Source organism: Euleptes europaea, chromosome 4 (assembly GCF_029931775.1).
Source record: "Euleptes europaea isolate rEulEur1 chromosome 4, rEulEur1.hap1, whole genome shotgun sequence".
NCBI lineage: Eukaryota > Metazoa > Chordata > Lepidosauria > Squamata > Sphaerodactylidae > Euleptes > Euleptes europaea.
In genome coordinates, this window is record NC_079315.1 from 73943126 (window position 1) to 73961712 (window position 18587).

The following is an 18587-nucleotide window of genomic DNA, read 5'->3' on the forward strand; positions in this document are numbered from 1 at the left end:
CCCACTACAATAAAAGCTAAACTCCCAAGTAAAGGACAAAGTATATCTTTCTGAATGTTATAATTCAGCTGTTGTAACAGATAAAAAGAGGGAAGGAAATCCCGTTATTATATTCTATTAATTGCTTTGACAAAATAATGCCACATTTAATGAATACTTTTGTCCATTTGAACACGAGTGTATTTTCATTTTGAGAAACAATGCAATATACATTAGTTTATCTTTAATAATAGATATATTTTATAAGATCAATATATTTTCAGGATTTCAGTAGCCCTAAAAACATGTACAATGCTGCTGTCAGTATTCTTTTCTTTTACTGTGGATTATTGGGTACACATTTCTACTGACAGGATTGCATTGATTTAATGATCTAATGCCATCATTGCTGTGATTCTGATAAAGTGACTAATTCAAACTCTCATGGTTCTACTTTGCTGTACATTAGTTTAAACATGAATACAGTTAGCTTCCTATGGACTTTCATTTTACTTTGTACATATTCTTTATCAGAGAAGGTTTGACAATCTTATTAGTTATCAACAGGATCTCCTGGGTGTTTATTTGGAATAAATGGAAATTAGATAGCACTGTAAATGTAGTTGAATATATAGTTTAGCATATAGTTTTGGAGAAGTGAGTATTTATTAAAAATGAATAGATGTATCACAAACCCTGTGATTGCTTATGCCATAACAACTGCAGTCGGTACATTGAAAAAGTCAAAAATCCAGCTGTTGAAGGAGACAAATCTATTGATTCCATTGTGTTTTGAGTGAGCAACAAAAATGATAACTGGTGTATGGCATTGCCACCCTTCTAAAAACGTTACTTGGAAGTAAATTCCACTGATTTTAATGGAGCTTATTAATATATGCATTTTTGAACTCTCAGTCTGCAACAAACAGTAACTCCATTAAAGAATTACATCGAACATAGAAACATAGAGCTGGAAGGGACATCAAGGGTCATCTAGTCCAACACCCTGTATAACACAGGAAATTCACAGCTACCTACCCCTTCCACTCCCCCAGTGACCCTCTGCACAGAGGAAGTAAAAAAAAACCTCAAAAATCCCTGGCCAATCTGGCCTGGAGGAAAATCCCTTCCTGACCTAGGGTTGCCAGGTCCCTCTTCACCACCGGCAGGAGGTTTTTGGGGTGAAGCCTGAGTAGGGCAGGGTTTGGGGAGGGGAGGGACTTCAATGCCATACAGTCCAATTGCCAAAGAGGCCATTTTCTGCAGGTGAACTGATCTCTATCAGCTGGAGATCAGTTGTAATAGCAGGAGATCTCCAGCTAGTACCTGGAGGTTCAACCACAAGAAAAATATGGCAGGGTATTGTATGAGAGGATTCAAGAAAAAGCACAATACCCAATAGACGATAAATCTAATATATTATAAGCACAAAAAAAGTGAAAACATATAAAGTGGGATGAACAAACAACAAGATATCAGTAACACCTACACAAAACAAACTCGCATCAAGATCACAAGGAATGCTGATAGTTCAAAAATCTGAAATATGCAAATAAGCAAAGCTGATAGTACACAGAGTTCAAAGAACAAGGGAACACGTGTGGCAATGCCCAATAAGGTGTACATCAATTATATACACTGAATACAGTTTGCATAACATAAATCCAAAAATAATCAGTCTGCGAGGATTGAAGATAAGCGGTTCGTCAGAACGCGTGCTCTAGATCGTGCCGCGTTTCGCCATAGGCTTCATCAGCCTAAGGTTGGTGAATAAATTAAAAAATATTGCAGTATTGTATAGAACCAGCCTAAATATTAAGGCAATAAGAAAACAACAATAATACATTACATGTTAATTTCTTACCACATCAAAATTTCATCATATATTCAGTGCCATAGTAGGAAAACATCAAAGGACCTGACGAGGTTCAAGTTGAATTGTAACAGCGGATGGCATGTCTAAAGATTAACGGGGAGAAAAAGGAATCGGAGGGGAACACAGGTGTGGCTCATGATGGAATCAAGAAACAAATTTAAAGGGACAATAACCGATTTATAAAAAGCATGTAAGATCTAATTCAGTATTAAGCCCCCCAGGAGCTGTTACAATTCAACTTGAACCTCGTCAGGTTATTTGCAGATTTTGGATTTTTAGATTGAACTATCAGCATTCCTTGGGATCTTGATGCAAGTTTGTTTTGTGTAGGTGTTACTGATATCTTGTTGTTTGTTCATTCCACTTTATATGTTTTCACTTTATTTTTTGTGCTTATAATATATTTGATTTATTGTCTATTGGGTATTGTGCTTTTTCTTGTATCCTCTAGTACCTGGAGGTTAGCAACCCTATCCTGATCCCAAAGTGGCAATTGGCATTACCCTGGGCATTACCTTTCTTACCTGGGTAAGAAAGGGTCACAAGAGCCGAGCACCAACTCATCTCTCCCTGCCCTCCCTCTCATCTGCCTAAGTTCACAGAATCAGAATTGCTGTCAGAAGGCCATCTAGCTTTTACTTAAAAGCCAGTTCCACTGAGGAACCGCTCTGTCGGGAAGACTTTCCTAATGTTTAGCCAAAAACTCTTTTGATTTAATTTCTAATGGGTTAATGCTTTTCTAACAATGTAGATTCTTGAAAGAATCCTTACGTGACCACACTTTGACTCAAAAAAATGGTTATATTATTGTGATACTTTTGATATGCTGATTTAAAATTTCATGCCCAAAGAAAATTACAGTTCAAACATTTGATGAGTGTCCCATGCCTTTCTGCTTGGGGCAGCCAGTGATTGCTGACAAGATCAAGTACCTGAATGCAATTATACATGAAGTACCTTTCCATAGTCAGCTAAACACACTCCACATGCTCTATGTAAAGTATTACAATGTGTTATATTATGTAAAAAAAATATGAATCCTGCCCTTCCTCCAAAGAACTTCAGCTGGATTCCTGAGCTCTGTTCACTATTTACTGTCTTATACCACGGTGGCTCTAATACTCTGCCTTCTTACCACATTACAATTGCCTGGTTTCACAATTATTTTCTGCTTCATCTCCATGTTTATCTTCACTGTGCATATTTGCACAAACATATCTGTTTTTATTCCTGCTGCCTTTGTACTCTTTGGCCCTCAATCAGACTAAGGTGGCCACATAATAAATATAAACTGTTCTGAAGATGTCAATTTTCCATAATGGTCACAACTTAAAAACGAATCATATGAAAGCCTAACTCATACAGTGAATTACAGTAGCTGATATGGATGACAGTGGTTAGGCATTCACCATAGGGATGTCGACGGCACCTCACTATCTAACATTCTATCCATTACACTTCTCTGGCTCTCTCAGTTCAAATCCCTTGAATTTAGAGACAAAACCCATTTTCATTTCAGTGGAAGAGGCCTGCTGATATAGTCAACTGAAAGTCAGATGGTAAATTAATTTTCGATTACTAGCCTGCAGGTAGAAGGATTCTTAGCAGCATGGTAGAATATATATTACATGTTCAGCTCAGCTGAATTCCTTAAGTTAGACTACATCTATGGAAAGCTCATACTTTTACAATGTAGCTTTCCCTTGAGGATCCTCTAGATCCAGGCCCTTGAGAGCTCTTATCTGGCCTGCGAGCCAGCCAAGCAGCCCCCCCGCTGCACAATCTGGGCTCATGAGGAATGGCCCAGCCTGACCAAGTGCCATTTATGTAATATCTGGCTGTCGTAACAATTTAGTTTGACACCCCTGCTCTAGATGGCTCTAATTGGGAAGTCCATAGTGGGATTTCAATGCTTCAAATTCACACCGTACAGGATGCTCTAGCTCAGGGGTGGGGAACGTCAGGCCCGGGGGCTGTTAAGGCCCGCGAAATAATTTGGTCTGCCCCTTTGTGGGTCCTGGCAAATCTCTAGCTCATAAGGATCTCTAGCTCATAAGGATCTGCCCCCTCCCGCAGACAGGAATAGCCTCTATTCAAGGCAGATGTGAGTTTGTTTTGCCAAGAAAATGAACCTTTTTTCCCCCTTGCAGAAGAGTCATTAGCTATGGAGCTGCTAGGACCACCCAAGAAAGTGTGTTAACCCTTTCCCACCCGGGCCATGAAAAAATATTCCTTCTATACTAAAAGAGGGCTGGGGTCGGAAGTGGTGACAATGGAGGGGTTAAAGGGGGCAGGGCCAGAATGCGCATGGGGGGGGAGTTCTTAGCCAGTGTGTCCTCATTTCATCCCTGCAGGCAGAGGTAGCAGGAGCCAGCTATAGAATCTGGCCCTGACCATGCAAAGCAGGAGCAACTCTGGCGTGTGGCTGGACGGCTACACCTGGCTGGTGCAACAGGTGGGTGTCACCAGGTGGGTGAGTGCCACCAGGTGGGTGAGTGCCACCAGGTGGGCGGGTTTTGCAGGGATTATCTGGTTTGGCATTGGTTCTGTTGGGCTTGCCACATTGGCTTGTGGTTCTGCTAAGATTCCTGGGCTCTGCTTTGGTTCTGTTGGGCTTGTGTTGGTTCTTGGTATGGGAGGCATTGAGCAGTGGTAACTGCAGGCATGCCTCTTTGCTTTTGACCTGGAGAAAAATCCCCCCATTAGAAATAATGAAAGATGGATGGGGCAACTTCTTTGAGGGCCCAAGAAATTGGACCCCCTGACCTAATCTTCTTAAAACCTGGGGTTTCTTCTGTGGACAGGTACCAGCATCTCTGTTGCAAATTTGGTGCCTCTAGCTTAAAAAAACAGCTTCCCCCCGGATAACTTCCCATTTGCTATAATGGAGCTGAATAAATTCAGATTGCCGAATGAAACCCAAATCCCATGCCAGTATTAGATTTCAGAGATATCGGGAATACTGATATTTTTTGTCTCCAATATCTCTGAATCTGAAAAACAACAATTGTTTCTTACGCACACCCTTGATTAAGAGAGCATTCCTATGTTCCTCTCCTGAAATGAGCGGCACAAGAATTTATCATCAGGAAAGGCCTGTGGTGTTTGGCACTGAAGATTTAAGGAAGTGGATATAAGGCATTGGCAGTGGAGCAGGGTTTGTTCAGTATATAGTGACTGCAGTTGCATAAGTTGATCACATTACAAGTTTTGGAACAGTCCTAGTGGGTCTTACTGTCAATACCATTTATTAGCAGCCTGTTTTGCACCTACTGATTTTAGCCAATTTGGGTTAATGAGTTCATGTGCTTATTACAAGGCATCTTTCAGAAATTACTCTAAGAAAAGTAACAGGGGTTTTAATCTTGTTACTTAGGCCTGGGGGAGTTCCTATATTCTTGTTTCTCAGACAAGGTTGGTTCTTTGTAAAATCTGTACCGAATAAGCAACACAGTGGGAAGATCACAACACATCCGCGATCACTCTTTCAATTCAGTAGAGCTCTGGGTGGCAACATGTGCTTGGGTGAGGAAATGTACATCGCTGCCTTCAATCCAATATCACACACAGTGTTAACAATTTCTTTAAAAAACAAAACAAAACATAAACACACCAATCATTTTGCATCTGTCAAACGGCTTGCATTATTTTTGTGCTTAGTCCCCGTCAGGACATAATTTGTGTCCGTTTTTAGTTCGGAGGATGCTCGGCTGTAATTGTAGCAGGGACCGTGTGCAATTAGTCCTGAACATCTGCCAACCATTAAGTGCTCTAGTGGCCAACATTCTCTCCAAGCTTTGAGTCGCAGCCGATGGGTTCACTAATCATTTGGTATCATTTGACTACAGCAGTCTGTGAATGAAAGATATTTGTAAACATTAGAAGTTTGTTTTATATTAACATGGTTTGAGCAAATTAAGCCTGGCCACAATGTGCTCCAAGTCAAACAGGTTTCCCTGCATCAGCTTTGTTCTCTTGTGCTTTGAAACATAACATTTTAGGAGGCTTCAAGATAAATTATTCCAACAAATCCCACTGATGGCAGGTTTGGTACAAACATGGAAGGGAAAAAAACCCCACTGTTTTTGTTTCCAAATGTGGCCAGCTACAATTACAGTGTTTTCCTAGGTGCCAATTCATGAGATCTAGTTTCACCAGCTATCTGCTTAAGGCTATACTGGCATATCATAGCCTTGGTTTAACTTCTTATGTTAATCTTAAGGCTCATGTGGCATGAAGCTTTCCAGTTCTCGAGTCACAAAATTAGGGGCTAAAATCCTGTCTGACTACAACCCAGCTGTATGGAACATAGCTATGAAGCAATCATCACTGAAACGAAAGCCCTCCCAGGATAAAATAGGCACTCTGTGTATGGCTATATTCAGCCACAGAGAATTTCAAGATTTTTCAGGCTCATCCTTCCAACGAAAGCCACCAGGCACTGTATACCATTCCATAATGTTCTGTGTCCTATTTTTTTTGCGGTCAAGTCATAGCTCACTTATGGGTTTCAAGGCAAGAGATTTTCAGAGGTGGTTTTCCATTGCCTGCCTCTGCATCACGACTGTGGTGTTCCAAGTGCTAGCCAGGTTCAGGGCTGAGAGTGTGTGACTGGCCCAAGCTCACCCAACAAACTTCCATGGCACGAGTGGGGATTTGAACCTGGGTTTCCCAGATCCTAGTACGACACCTTAACCACTACACTGTGCTGTCTTTCTGTGTCCTGGTTAACTCTATTTTCCTTCAGATTTAGAACAGGAAACTGGTGATTTCCTGAGTTGTTGCTACCTTAGCTTCCTATTACATTTTCCCTTGGATCTTTATCTGGATCAAGCTCTCCTGCTGTTACTCCTAATTTCACCTCTCTGGCTTGGACATTGGACTCTATTCCAAGATCAGTGACAACTTGCTGCATCTTCTCCAGTCTAATGGTCTCCAGTTTTGCACAGACTTATAGCCTACTAACTTGCCATCCAGCCTATGTTGCTATTTTGGCTCCTGACCACTGGTGTTCTGGTCAGACCCAATATCAGTATGGACAAGCATGTGCTGATGCCCATAGATCAACTGAAAGTCTGCATGGACCTTCAGCTGAGCTCACATTTCCCCGTAGTCCATTAGCAGCAGAGCAATTTCTGAGAGAAATGATACTCTGCTCTGTCCAGTACTCTTCCCAATCACAATGGTTCAGGAATTCCTATACAAGAAATTTCATTTCTGAACCCTCCCCCTTTCCTTAGGCCTTTTCCATTCCTAAACTTTACCTCCTGTTGTGATGACACTCAAAGTTCACCAGAAAGTCATCATCCAGCACAGTGAGGTGGTTAAGAGTGATGGTTTGGAGCTATGGACTCTGGAGAACCAGGTTTGATTCCCCACTCCTCCACATGAGCGGCGGAGGCTAATCTGTTGAACTGGATTTGTTCCCCACTCCTATACATGATGCCAGATGGGTGACCTTGGGCTAGTCATTCTCAGCCCCACCTACCTCCCAGGGTGGATGTTGTGGAGAGGGGAAGGGAAGGTGATTGTAAGCCAGTTTGATTCTTCCTTAAGTGGTAGAGAAAGTCGACATATAAAAACCAACTCTTCTTCTTCATCATCAGATGAATGTCTTAGTGAATGTCTTAGTTATTAGTAAGGGACACAAATGGGGAGACAAGAGTTTTGATAATCTTGCTATTAATTAAATCACCCTGCCCTTATGGTTTTCAGGAACACCTTGAAAACTTGTGATTAGTTGTGCAAAAGTCCTGAGAAACCAGTGAGCAGACTTCCTGAATTCAGAGAATACAGCTCTATGCCCATGGATTTGCTGTTGCACATGGATCTCTGTACAAGTATTCAGTCCTCATCAACTTTACAACTCATCGATGCTTTGACCAAGTCTTTGCTCCTCAAGCCTGGAATAGGTCAAGACAAGCAAGTAATTTCATACAACTTGTTTAGTTTTTTTGTTTGCATTCAGAATTATGGGTACAGGATGTGGCCTCTAAAAGGAGGAAAAAAGAACAGGAAGAAAAATCTAGCCACTGGCCAACTGAAGTTTTCAATAATAATCTGTGAACATCTGTTCGTATGAGGGTTTTTTTGCTGTGAAAGAAAGAAGAATGTATTATAATATCTTACAAAGTATGTTCATTCTTGTATGACACTATTAAGAAAAATAAAGTGAAACAACTGCAAATGCTAATACAGAAAGCAAGTTATTGCTTCTTGTGCTACGTTTCATTATGGACTACAATATATTACCTAAAGGTCAGAGAACACATCTAAAGCTTCCTCTCTGATGTTCTGAAAAATGGAAATGAAGCTTTTCAGAAATGAATTCAAATGCTATCTGCTGCTATTTAATCATAGGAACGTATATAAGGCAACACTTTCCACAATGGCAAGACAAAACATTTAGTATTAAATATTCATTAGCTGCACAAATTAACAAAATGTCTCCGTTCATGCTTTTCAGTGGCAATTTAATTTTTTAAAAAACAATCTCCACACTGATTTTTGTCTAGAAAGGTGAAACAGTGGTTTCTCATTAGCTCAAGAGGAACTCACTTTGAAGCCCTTTCTCACAATATCTCCATCCTGCTGAGGCTGACACATAAGTAAAATTATTCACTGAAATAGTCAGGAAATTACTAACAGAAATGCATTTACACAGTAAAAGTAAAATTTTGCACAGGCATAGGCAACCAGCTGGAGGTCTTGTTTGTACAATATAATAGCATGCACATACACACAAACAGGACCAGAAAAGTAAGGATTAAAGCCAGAACAATAGCATACCTTTGTGAATTGAGTTTGTATTTAATTTTACCAGCTGACATTCAAAGAAAAGGGCTTTAGAAATTAGGACATCTAGTTGTGACATTTATTTATTAGATTTTTATCCTGCCTGTTCTCTAAGGAGTACAAGGTGATACGTATTGTCACCTTCCCCAGTGTCATCCTCATAACAAAGGTATGAACTAAAATTCACCTGAGATAGTCCAAGGCTATCCAGTAATCTTCATAAAAGCATAGGTGTTTGAACCGAGATCTCTTTGGTCTTGGTGTGCCAAACTGGCAGTTAGCCTTCTTCAGTCTGAACATGCATGCCGGACAAATAGACCACATACAATCCTCCTGCTATGTGTGACTGCCAGTTCTTCAAAAGGGGCAATGTGTGAATTTCCAGCCCTAGACCCCAGATAGTGTGGGTATACCAAGGCTGAAAATCCATGCATCACCCCTTTCAGATGAAATGGTGATCACTCATAGCAGAAGAACTGTATGTACCATGTTCAGTCTGTACACATAGCCTAGAACGTAATGACTGGGAAGGGCTAAGCAGCCTGGGGTTGCCAACCTCCAGGAGGGCCTTGGAGATCTCCTGGAATTACAACTGCTGTCCAGGCAACAGAGGTCAGTTCCTCTGGGAGATGTATCATTGTATCTCTATGGAGGCGTGAAGTGAACGTTTCCACCATTTAAAGTCCGGCTTCTCCATTGAGATACATTGCAAAGATCACATTAAAGAGTATGTACAGCCGCTTTGCCAATACATTTAAATGGAGGAGGATGGGGCGACCCCTTCCAGACCCCATAACTCCAGATCCCCTGACCCAATCTTTACCAAACTTGGGGGTTCTTGCAAGGAGAGTCCCTTCTAGCTACCCATAAAATTTGGGACTACATGCAAAAATGCCCTCCCAGGAGCCACGAAAAGCCACAAAATGGGTTTAATGGGTTCAAATGGCCGAATTTGTCAGGAATCCCGAATTTAAAGCTGAATTCCTACCTTTACCGGTATAGAGAATTCAGCATTCGGGTTCCCCCCCCCCCCAAAAAAAGGCCAATAAACCCAAATCCGAATTTCCCCCAAAAAATGTTTTCAACAGCCCTGGGGGGAAGATGGCTAGGTGAGAAGAGGAAGCCCAGGTACTTTTACTGTTATTGAAGTTGAATAGCACCAGCAGAACTCCTGGCTTTATAGCACTTTTAACAAACTAGCCCATAAAGGATATGATTCTGGAGACTTAAGAAGTAGGGTGGCCAACCTCCAGGTACCAGCTGGAGATCTCCTCCTATTACAACTGATCTCCAGCCGATGGAGATCAGTTCACCTGGAGAAAATTACCACTTTGGCAATTGTACTCTGACATTGAAGTTTTTTCCCTCTCCAAGTCCCACCCTCCTTGGGCTCCACCCCTAAAACCTCCTGCTGGTGGTGAAGAGGGACCTGGCAGCCCTATCAAGAAGTTAGACATCACTGATATAGGGAGGGAACAGATGAGTCAATGGCACTCTGAATTCCAGGTTTCACCATCCTTTCCATTTGTGTATATATTGCTAATACAGCCATATGGTACAGGAATACGCCTCAAGACATGATCCTTCCCCAGAGAGCTTGCAACCAGAAAGAGACAATGTTGGCTGATGCATTATGGGCTGACAATGAGCAGCAGGATATTCCATTATAATAAAAGACCTGGCAAAGATTGATTTGATTATGTGGGATTTGGAAAATGCTTTGTTACAAACTAATTCTTGAAAAGGATGGTAGAAAACGAGTGAAGCAGCTTGATGACAAGAACAAGGGAAGCAACATGAAAGAAACTAGCCATAAACTGATGAAGATAGGAAGGGGGAAAGCTAGCAGGAAATAAGAAAAGAACATGAAGGGATAGGGGTAGAGAATAAATCTAGGGAGGAGATACAGGGTCAATTTTGAATATTCTAAAACCACATGGTAGAATGACATCCTTCTGGGACTACACCACTTCCAGATGCTTAGACTTCAGAAAGATTTCTAACCCAACTTTCATCCTGCATTCAGTCTTTTTTTGCACTTATACCTCATACTGAATATGGATGGAGGGAAAGGGATCATTACCACTTTCCCCATCCCACAACGTCCAGTTATTCACCAAAGGTTCTATATAGAACTCTACATGAAGCTAGATCACATGCAAGAGACTACATGTATAAACTTATACATGAATTGTTTATTACAGTCACTTATGCATGCATAAGTTTTTGCACAGATCTTCTGCTGAATATGTAGAAGCCGGGGCAAGGACAGTGGACACATCTATGTTCAGTGCATGCACAGTCTAACTTCTGAACAGAGCTCTCAGCTAGACTTTTTTCAACAACCCCGTATGGTAACTGTCTTTTTTGTATATCTTGTTCGATATCACAGATAGCTGCATACATTTACAATAAGTGTTTGAAGACAGTACAGCAAAAGTTAAAAAGGAGCAGACATGACCCAATTTTTGTGACCCCAAATCTGCCTAGCTATTTTGTAGTCTTTTTATTTAATAACAAATTTACTTCTACCTGTAGAGTACAGTCCAAATTATTGCAGAGACCTGAAAGCTGACGGAAATGACACTTGCTTATGAAACTGTGTTATGGTATATGCTGAAGCCACTTGAAGCTCTGCAGGAGACTTTAAATGTGATTGCAGTGATTGCGAGGCATAGACGTCTAAGAAGCCTGTTAGAAAAAGAAACCAATGTGTTCATTTTAAAATGAAATTATACATGATATTCCTCTGCCAACATAAGAAACAATCAGTAAAACTGAAGGAGTATTTTAGTTCCTATTTAAATGGAAAAAGCAGATTCAACTGTTTTCCGATTGTTTTCAGTTTCTTCAAATAAACAAAATGTGGTTTTTCATCATGGAAAACTATGGGGTGTGTGTTGGGGTTTAGAATCATCCTCCTCCTAGCAGCAAGTTCTGAACAGCTGAATTTTCCTTTATCCATCCCTATCTCCCTCTGACCGACTTTCTGAAATGGAATGTATTCTGTTTCGCAACTTATCTTACCTCTACAATTAATAAAGTTATTTGAATTAGTTCACTAACTAGTGTCTTGTCATGGCTGGATAGTGTGCAGGTGGTAAAGTCTAATTTTGTGCAGAATAAAGGTCCTTTTAGTACCCTTTTCTATTTTGTTTTTAGCATATGTAATACTAGAACCATTTAGAGAAGGACTTTTAGAGTTTGGGAATTTGAAGCACACATATTTTGAATATTGAAATTTTTCCAGAGGTTTGTGATATATGATAATTCCCTCACAAGAATTGGAATGAAAATTCTGTCAGAATAATAAAAATCTGAAACTGAGTGCTTAGGGAGATGCTGATATTTCTATATCTTTGGATTTTTCTGTTTGTTATGCATAGATGAAATATCAACATGATAAGCTACATCATTTGTGCTCAGCATTTAGGTATACCATTATGTATTAATGTATAATTAAGAAATTCCCCATGTATTCCTTTGACTCATCCATGTGAAGTTCTGTTTCCAGTAAAACCTGAAATATTTACCTAACAGGTCACTGAAAGACAGAGCCATGACTCAAATGATGTTCATGTGAGAAACTCTTCTCTTCAGAAAAAAAAAATCCACTCATGTTGTTGGGCGTCTGTTGAGTCTTGCCATTGACTGGAAGACATGGCCCTCTATGATCCTTTCAAAGCCTTTGCTTGTTTGCCACGTAAATCCAATTATGCTAATACAATGATCATTTCTTACAAATAGCACATTTAATGTCAGTTTGCTTGGCTACTGGTGGAACTCAAATCTTAAATGACATATGGTACCAAGCAAGAAGATTCAGTGTGGCAGGAGTTTTTATGCATGCTTCAAAGTCATGAAAAACACTTATTGGGAAAATGTCGTGTACTCACAGCTTGCTAAGCATGTTGTTTTTAATCTCATTTGTATAAGTACAAGCAAATACTACTAATGATGGAGATCATCTGCTTTGCTTTTGTTAAACCATAGTATTGATCACTACAAGTCAAGGCTGACATGGAGACCAAAGTGCCTTTAATTACAAGTATACGGACAATAATTGGAATAGAATAAGCAAGGGCTGTATGCTATTGTTTGTTTATGAAGCACATCCTTCTGTAATTTTCACACCAAAGAGCAAGGATGCCACTGACATAGTTATAGTTTCTTCAGCTGACAAAAATCTAGAGTGTGAAATACTTTGCTTCAGGACATTTATGTTTACCATCCAATGAGCCTTACTAGGGGATTTTCATTTTTTAATGAGATGAGTTTCCTGAGCAGTTAGAGATCTGAACATTTTCATCTTACTTCTCATTTCTTTCCTCATCAGCAACCTCTGCTCGCAACATCACTGTTCATTACAGGACTGCAAATTGATTTCCTATGTCATGCTGTTATTAATAAGATTAGTTTTCAAAATAATTTAATTTTGTTCCATGATGGTTTTTCAAATGGCCTTTAGAGAAAGTGGGAAAATGAAAAAAGACACCAGAGAGCAGGGAGACCTTTTGAATGGAGACTTATCATGCAAACAAACAAGCCTGAGTTGCTTTTTTCAGGCAGGACTGTTCTTGCATTTATCTTTTGAGGTGATAAGATCTATTGTTAACATCCATCAGCATTGCAGCCCTTTATTGAACCAACAGCTGTTTTGATGCCAAGGCTACACAAGATAGGGAGAGCTCTTTTAGTACAAAAATTGCTGTAACCTAAATAGCTTCGATGTGTGGTGTTTCAAAGAAGATGGACGTTTTTCAGAACTGGGGTAGATAAATGAGAAAGGTAATAAGTCAGTCATTTTGTTTCAGGGGAAATTTGGGGAGGTTGTTGATATAGTTAGTGAACTACATAAGAACATAAGAAAGGCCCTGCTGGATCAGACCAAGGCCCATCAAGTCCAGCAGTCTGTTCACACAGTGGCCAACCAGGTGCCTCTAGGAAGCCTCAAACAAGACGACTGCAGCAGCACCATCCTGCCTGTGTTCCACCGCACCCAATATAACAGGCCTGTTCCTCTGATCCTGGAGAGAATAGGTATGCATCATGACTAGTATCCATTCTAACTAATAGCCATGAATACCCTTTTCCTCCATGAATATGTCCACTCCCCTCTTAAAGCTCTCCAAGCTGGCAGCCATCACCACATCCTGGGGCAGGGAGTTCCGCAATTTAACTATGTGTTGTGTGAAAAAATACTTCCTTTTATCTGTTTTCTCTCACCCTCCAGCTTCAGCAGATGACCCCGCGTTCTAGTATTATGGGAGAGGGAGAAAAACATTCTGCCCCATTATACACTACCTGCTTGAGGAAATGGAGATGCTCTTGGATATGGTGTTGAGATCCCCATCACTTATTGATTTGAAGACTTATTCTCTGCAAAGGCATCAGACATACATAAGACAACCCTTGCTGATTAGATCAAATGTCCATCTTTTCCTGTTTGACATAATGGCTGATCAGATCTTACAGAACACCCATAGCAGGACCTCAAAGATCAAAACTTTCTCCCAATTGTAGCCTTCCAGTAACTGCCATTTGATTGTATACAGCTACCAAACATGTCTTAATGGTCATCATGACAACCATAGTGTTTGCTCAGTGTTCTACCCACCCTAGTAAGCAGCAGATCCTGAAGTGTATTTGTCATTTGTCATGGGTCTGCACTTGAGTAGCCTAGGTTTTCTGATATCACAAACTTTTGTTATGTTGATGATGTAACTTCAAGTGAATGTGAACTGGAAGAATTATGGGTTGAAACCAGAGATATCATCAAGGAAGAATGCACAAAGACTATTCCTGTAGCCAAAAGAAATGAAAAGCCTCAACGAATGACAGAGGAAACAGTTTGAGGTAGATTAGGGGTGGTCTGGGTTCCATACCCTATGAGGCTATCTTGGACTTCATTCTCACCAAAAGGGAAGAGCTGGTTTACAAGACGAAAGTAGTGGGCACCCTCGGTAGTAGTGACCATGTAATTTTGGAATTTGCAATCTTGGGTAAGGGAAAAGCTGTATGTAATCAGACATATAGGTTGGACTTTAGGAAAGCAAATTTTAACAAATTTAAAGTTATGCTGGGTAGAATCCCATGGTCAGAAATACTTGAGGAGAAGGCAGTTCAAGAGGGGTGGAAGTTTCTTAAAAGTGAAATACTGAAGGCACAATCACAAACAATTCCAATGAGAAGGAAAAATGGGAGGAGCCTAAAGAAGCCTTTTAAAGAGTTGAGAAATAAAAAAGAATCATTGAGGAAATGGAAGGAGGGACTTATAACCAAGGATGAATATAAACAAATAACCAGTGCTTGTAGGGAGAGTGTTAGGAAATCTAAAGCTCAGTATTAACTTAGGCTAATGAGAGATGCTGAACACAACAAAAAAGGGTTCTTTTGTTATGTTCAGAGTAAGAAAAAGAACAAGAACATGGTGGGCCCATTGTGGGGACACGACAGTGAACTTGTAAAAGGTGATAAAGAGAGGGCAGAACTCCTGAATTCCTACTTTTCCTCAATCTTCTCTTGCGAGGGAAATGGTACTCAATATGGCAAAAGTAGAACAGATTATGAGGGAAGGGAGCTGCAGCCTAGGATCAGCATAGAGGTAGTCCATAGATACCTAGTTTCTTTAAATGAAACTTTAAAGTGGAGTGCCTCAGGGATCTGTCCTGGGCTTTGTATTGTTCAACATCTTTATAAATGATTTGGATGACGGAATAGAGGGGGGATGCTTATTAAATTTGCAGATGATACTAAATTGGCAGGGAGAGCAAATATGGTAGAAGACTGAGCCAGGATACAGGGCAATCTTGACAGGCTGGAAAACTGGGCTAAAACTAATAAAATGAATTTCAACAGAGAAAAATGTAAAGTTCTGCATTTAGGTAGGAAAAATCAAATGAATAATTATAGGCTGGGTGAAACTTGTCTTGACAGTAGCATGTGTGAAAAGGATCTAGGGGTCTTAGTAGACCATACACTGAACATGAGTCAGCAGTGTGATGCGGTAGCTAAAAAGACAAATGCAATTTTAGGCTATATCAACAGAAGAATAGTGTCATGATCACGTGAATTGATGGTATCGTTCTAGTTAGATATCACCTAGAGTACTGTGTTCAGTTTTGTGCACCACAGTTTTAGAAGGATGTAGACAAGGTGGAATGTGTCCAGAGGAGACCAAGTCCTATGAAGAAAGGCGGAAGTAGCTTGGCATGTTTAGCCTGGAGAGGAGACGACTGAGAGGTGATATGATAACCATCTTCAAGTACTGGTGCAGAGTTGTTTTCTGTTGCCCCAGAAGGTCGGACCAGAACCAGTGGATTGAAATTAAATTCAAAGAGTTTCTGGCTAAACATTAGGAAAAACTTTCTGACAGAGTGATTCCTCAGTGGAATAGGCTTCCTTGGGAGGTAAAAGGCTCTCCTTCTTTGGAGGTTTTTAAGCAGAGGCTAGATGGCCATCTGTCAGCAATGCTGATTCTATGAACTCAGGCAGATCATGAGAGTTGTGTCAGTGTTTGGGTTTCGTGACCCTTTCTTACATGCCCATGGTAATGTTTATCACTACTTCGGGGTCACAAAACAATTTTCCTCCAGCCCACATTGGCCAGGGATCCTGGAGGATTTTTGTTGCCATCTTCTGGGCATGGAGTGGGGGGTCAATAGGAGAGAGGGGTGGAGGTAATTGTGATTTTCCTGCATTGTGCAGGGGGTTGGACTAGATGACCCTGGTGGTTCCTTCCAACTCTATGTTTCTATGATTCTAAAAACCCTGCCATTTCTGGAGCTCCATGAGCCTGTCAAATCCTGCCATGCGCTAACTCCTTATCAGCCATCACCTTTTTATCATGTCCTCTAATTTATTTATTCACTGCAATTATACACCACTTTCCTCCTCAATAGGGACCAAAGTGGCTTACAACATTCTCCTTCTGCATTTTATCCTTGCAACGACCCTATGAGATGGGTTAGGCTGGGAATGTATGACTCATAAAGGCAGCCCATTCCTGAAGGGGGGGGCAGTTAGGCAGTGGCCGGGAGCAGCGCAGCCACACTGCCTCCACAGAGGCTTCCTGGCCACTGCAAGGAAAATAAAAGAAGTTTTAAAATGAAAAGGGGGAAATGCCGCCAAAGAAAGCAATGGGGCTATGCTACCAAAAAAGGAAGCATAGCAATGTCGCTGCTTGAGAGGGCGTTCCTGGGGTGAAAAGGGTCAGGAAGCTAATATCAGCTCTGCCCCTTGGAATGCCCTCACACCTGTGCAGGCTTTCCCTTCTGGGAAATCCCTGCTGGCTTAACTGTGCTGGTTGCGGGAGCTGGCAGAGGTCCGTGGCTCCCAGACACTGATGTGTTTGCCCCCTTTCTGGCATAGATGCCACTTTATTCCATGATAAGGTGGCACGTACGCTGGCGAGGGGTCACGCCAGCTTCTAAGGAGTTTTGCCTCCCCCTTCAGGAATGGTCTCAAAGTCACTCTGCAACCTTCCATGGCAGAGTTGGGATTTGAACCTGGGTTTCCTGGATCCTAGTGGAACGCTCTAGGCACTATACCATGCTGGCTCTCTAATCTCACTCCAGCTTCCTCTTGCCCCTGTTACCCACTGCATTTACTCAAGTTAATTTACCATAGATTCGTTACGCCATAACAGATTTGAGAATACAGAGGATCAGGTTTGTGAATGGAATTATTCTTTTGTCCCTAGCTCTTTTGATGCTTGTTTGTGCTGATATTGTGGCTGCACAGCTGGGGAGTAATAGTTATTCCAAATCAGTTAATCCACAGGGAAAGGGTGAAATCTTATTTGAGGTTTCAACAGTGCATTTGGCAATGATGACTTCTGAAGTATGTACTGAAAACTGCAAAAAAAATGGACTTAGCAAGTGCTAATGCAAAGAAAAGAAATGAAGGAAATAATACTAGAGAAAGATTAGAGGGTGGATGCACTGGGAAAAATAAATCAGGGTTTTCTCACTTTGACCTCTCTCACAAAAATAACTAGTTGTCAAGTTGCACTAGATGTGTGCAAGGGTAAAAAAAGAAAAAAAAGGGTGAGCATGGAGGCCAGATAGGTAAGGTTTGCTTTGCCTCACAGATCAACTGCTCCTCTCTTCACTCCACCCCCCCCCCCATTTAGTGTGCTCTGTCTGCCGGAGGGAATGCTGGGTGGCTGCCCATTCTAAGCAATGTCAGTCAATCAATCTTTATTAATATGTTCATAGACCGGGACAATTCATAACCGAAAAAAGAAATAATTAAAAGTAACTCCCACATGTAAGTTAACTTTTAATAGACAATTTATTTTGGAAAGAACTGGTGAATAAATTCCTTGTCTTCAACTAACAAATATCAGGGGTTGGAGCAAGTGGAAGAGCAAAGCACTCAAATATTGGGTGAAAACGCATGGTCACTTTATCCTCCTTTAATCCCTGTTACAGCCAGGATTCAGCCAGGATCGAACGCATGCGTTTCGCTTAATGTGCGTTCGATCCTGGTTAAAACAGGGATTAAAGGAGGATAAAGCGACTATGCGTTTTCACCCATCATCTCCCCCGCACTCTCAAGTGATTGATACAGCTGGGGGAGAAAGGGAAGTGGCTGCCTGCCACCCGGCAGCTAATTTAGAGACTGAAAAATCAGACCTGGGTGCTCTGGAAGAAATTTAAGCAGTTCTCCTCCAGATGATTGACAACAGGGTTGGCTCAGCAGCAGTGCAAAACTGACCAATTTGTCCGGAGGTGGGAGGGGGAGTTTGCTGGGGCTCTCCCCCTCTCCATGCAAATCCGGCTTCAGGCAGAGGTGAAGACCATATGAGGAAAGAAGGAAGAGAGGGAGGGTAAACATTGCCTGTGACTGTGGCCACAGCTGGAGCTGCCACGGCGAAGTGGGGGGGGGCACAAACAGACTGGCTGTCTAAGGGCAGAGAAGTGGGGCCTTTCAC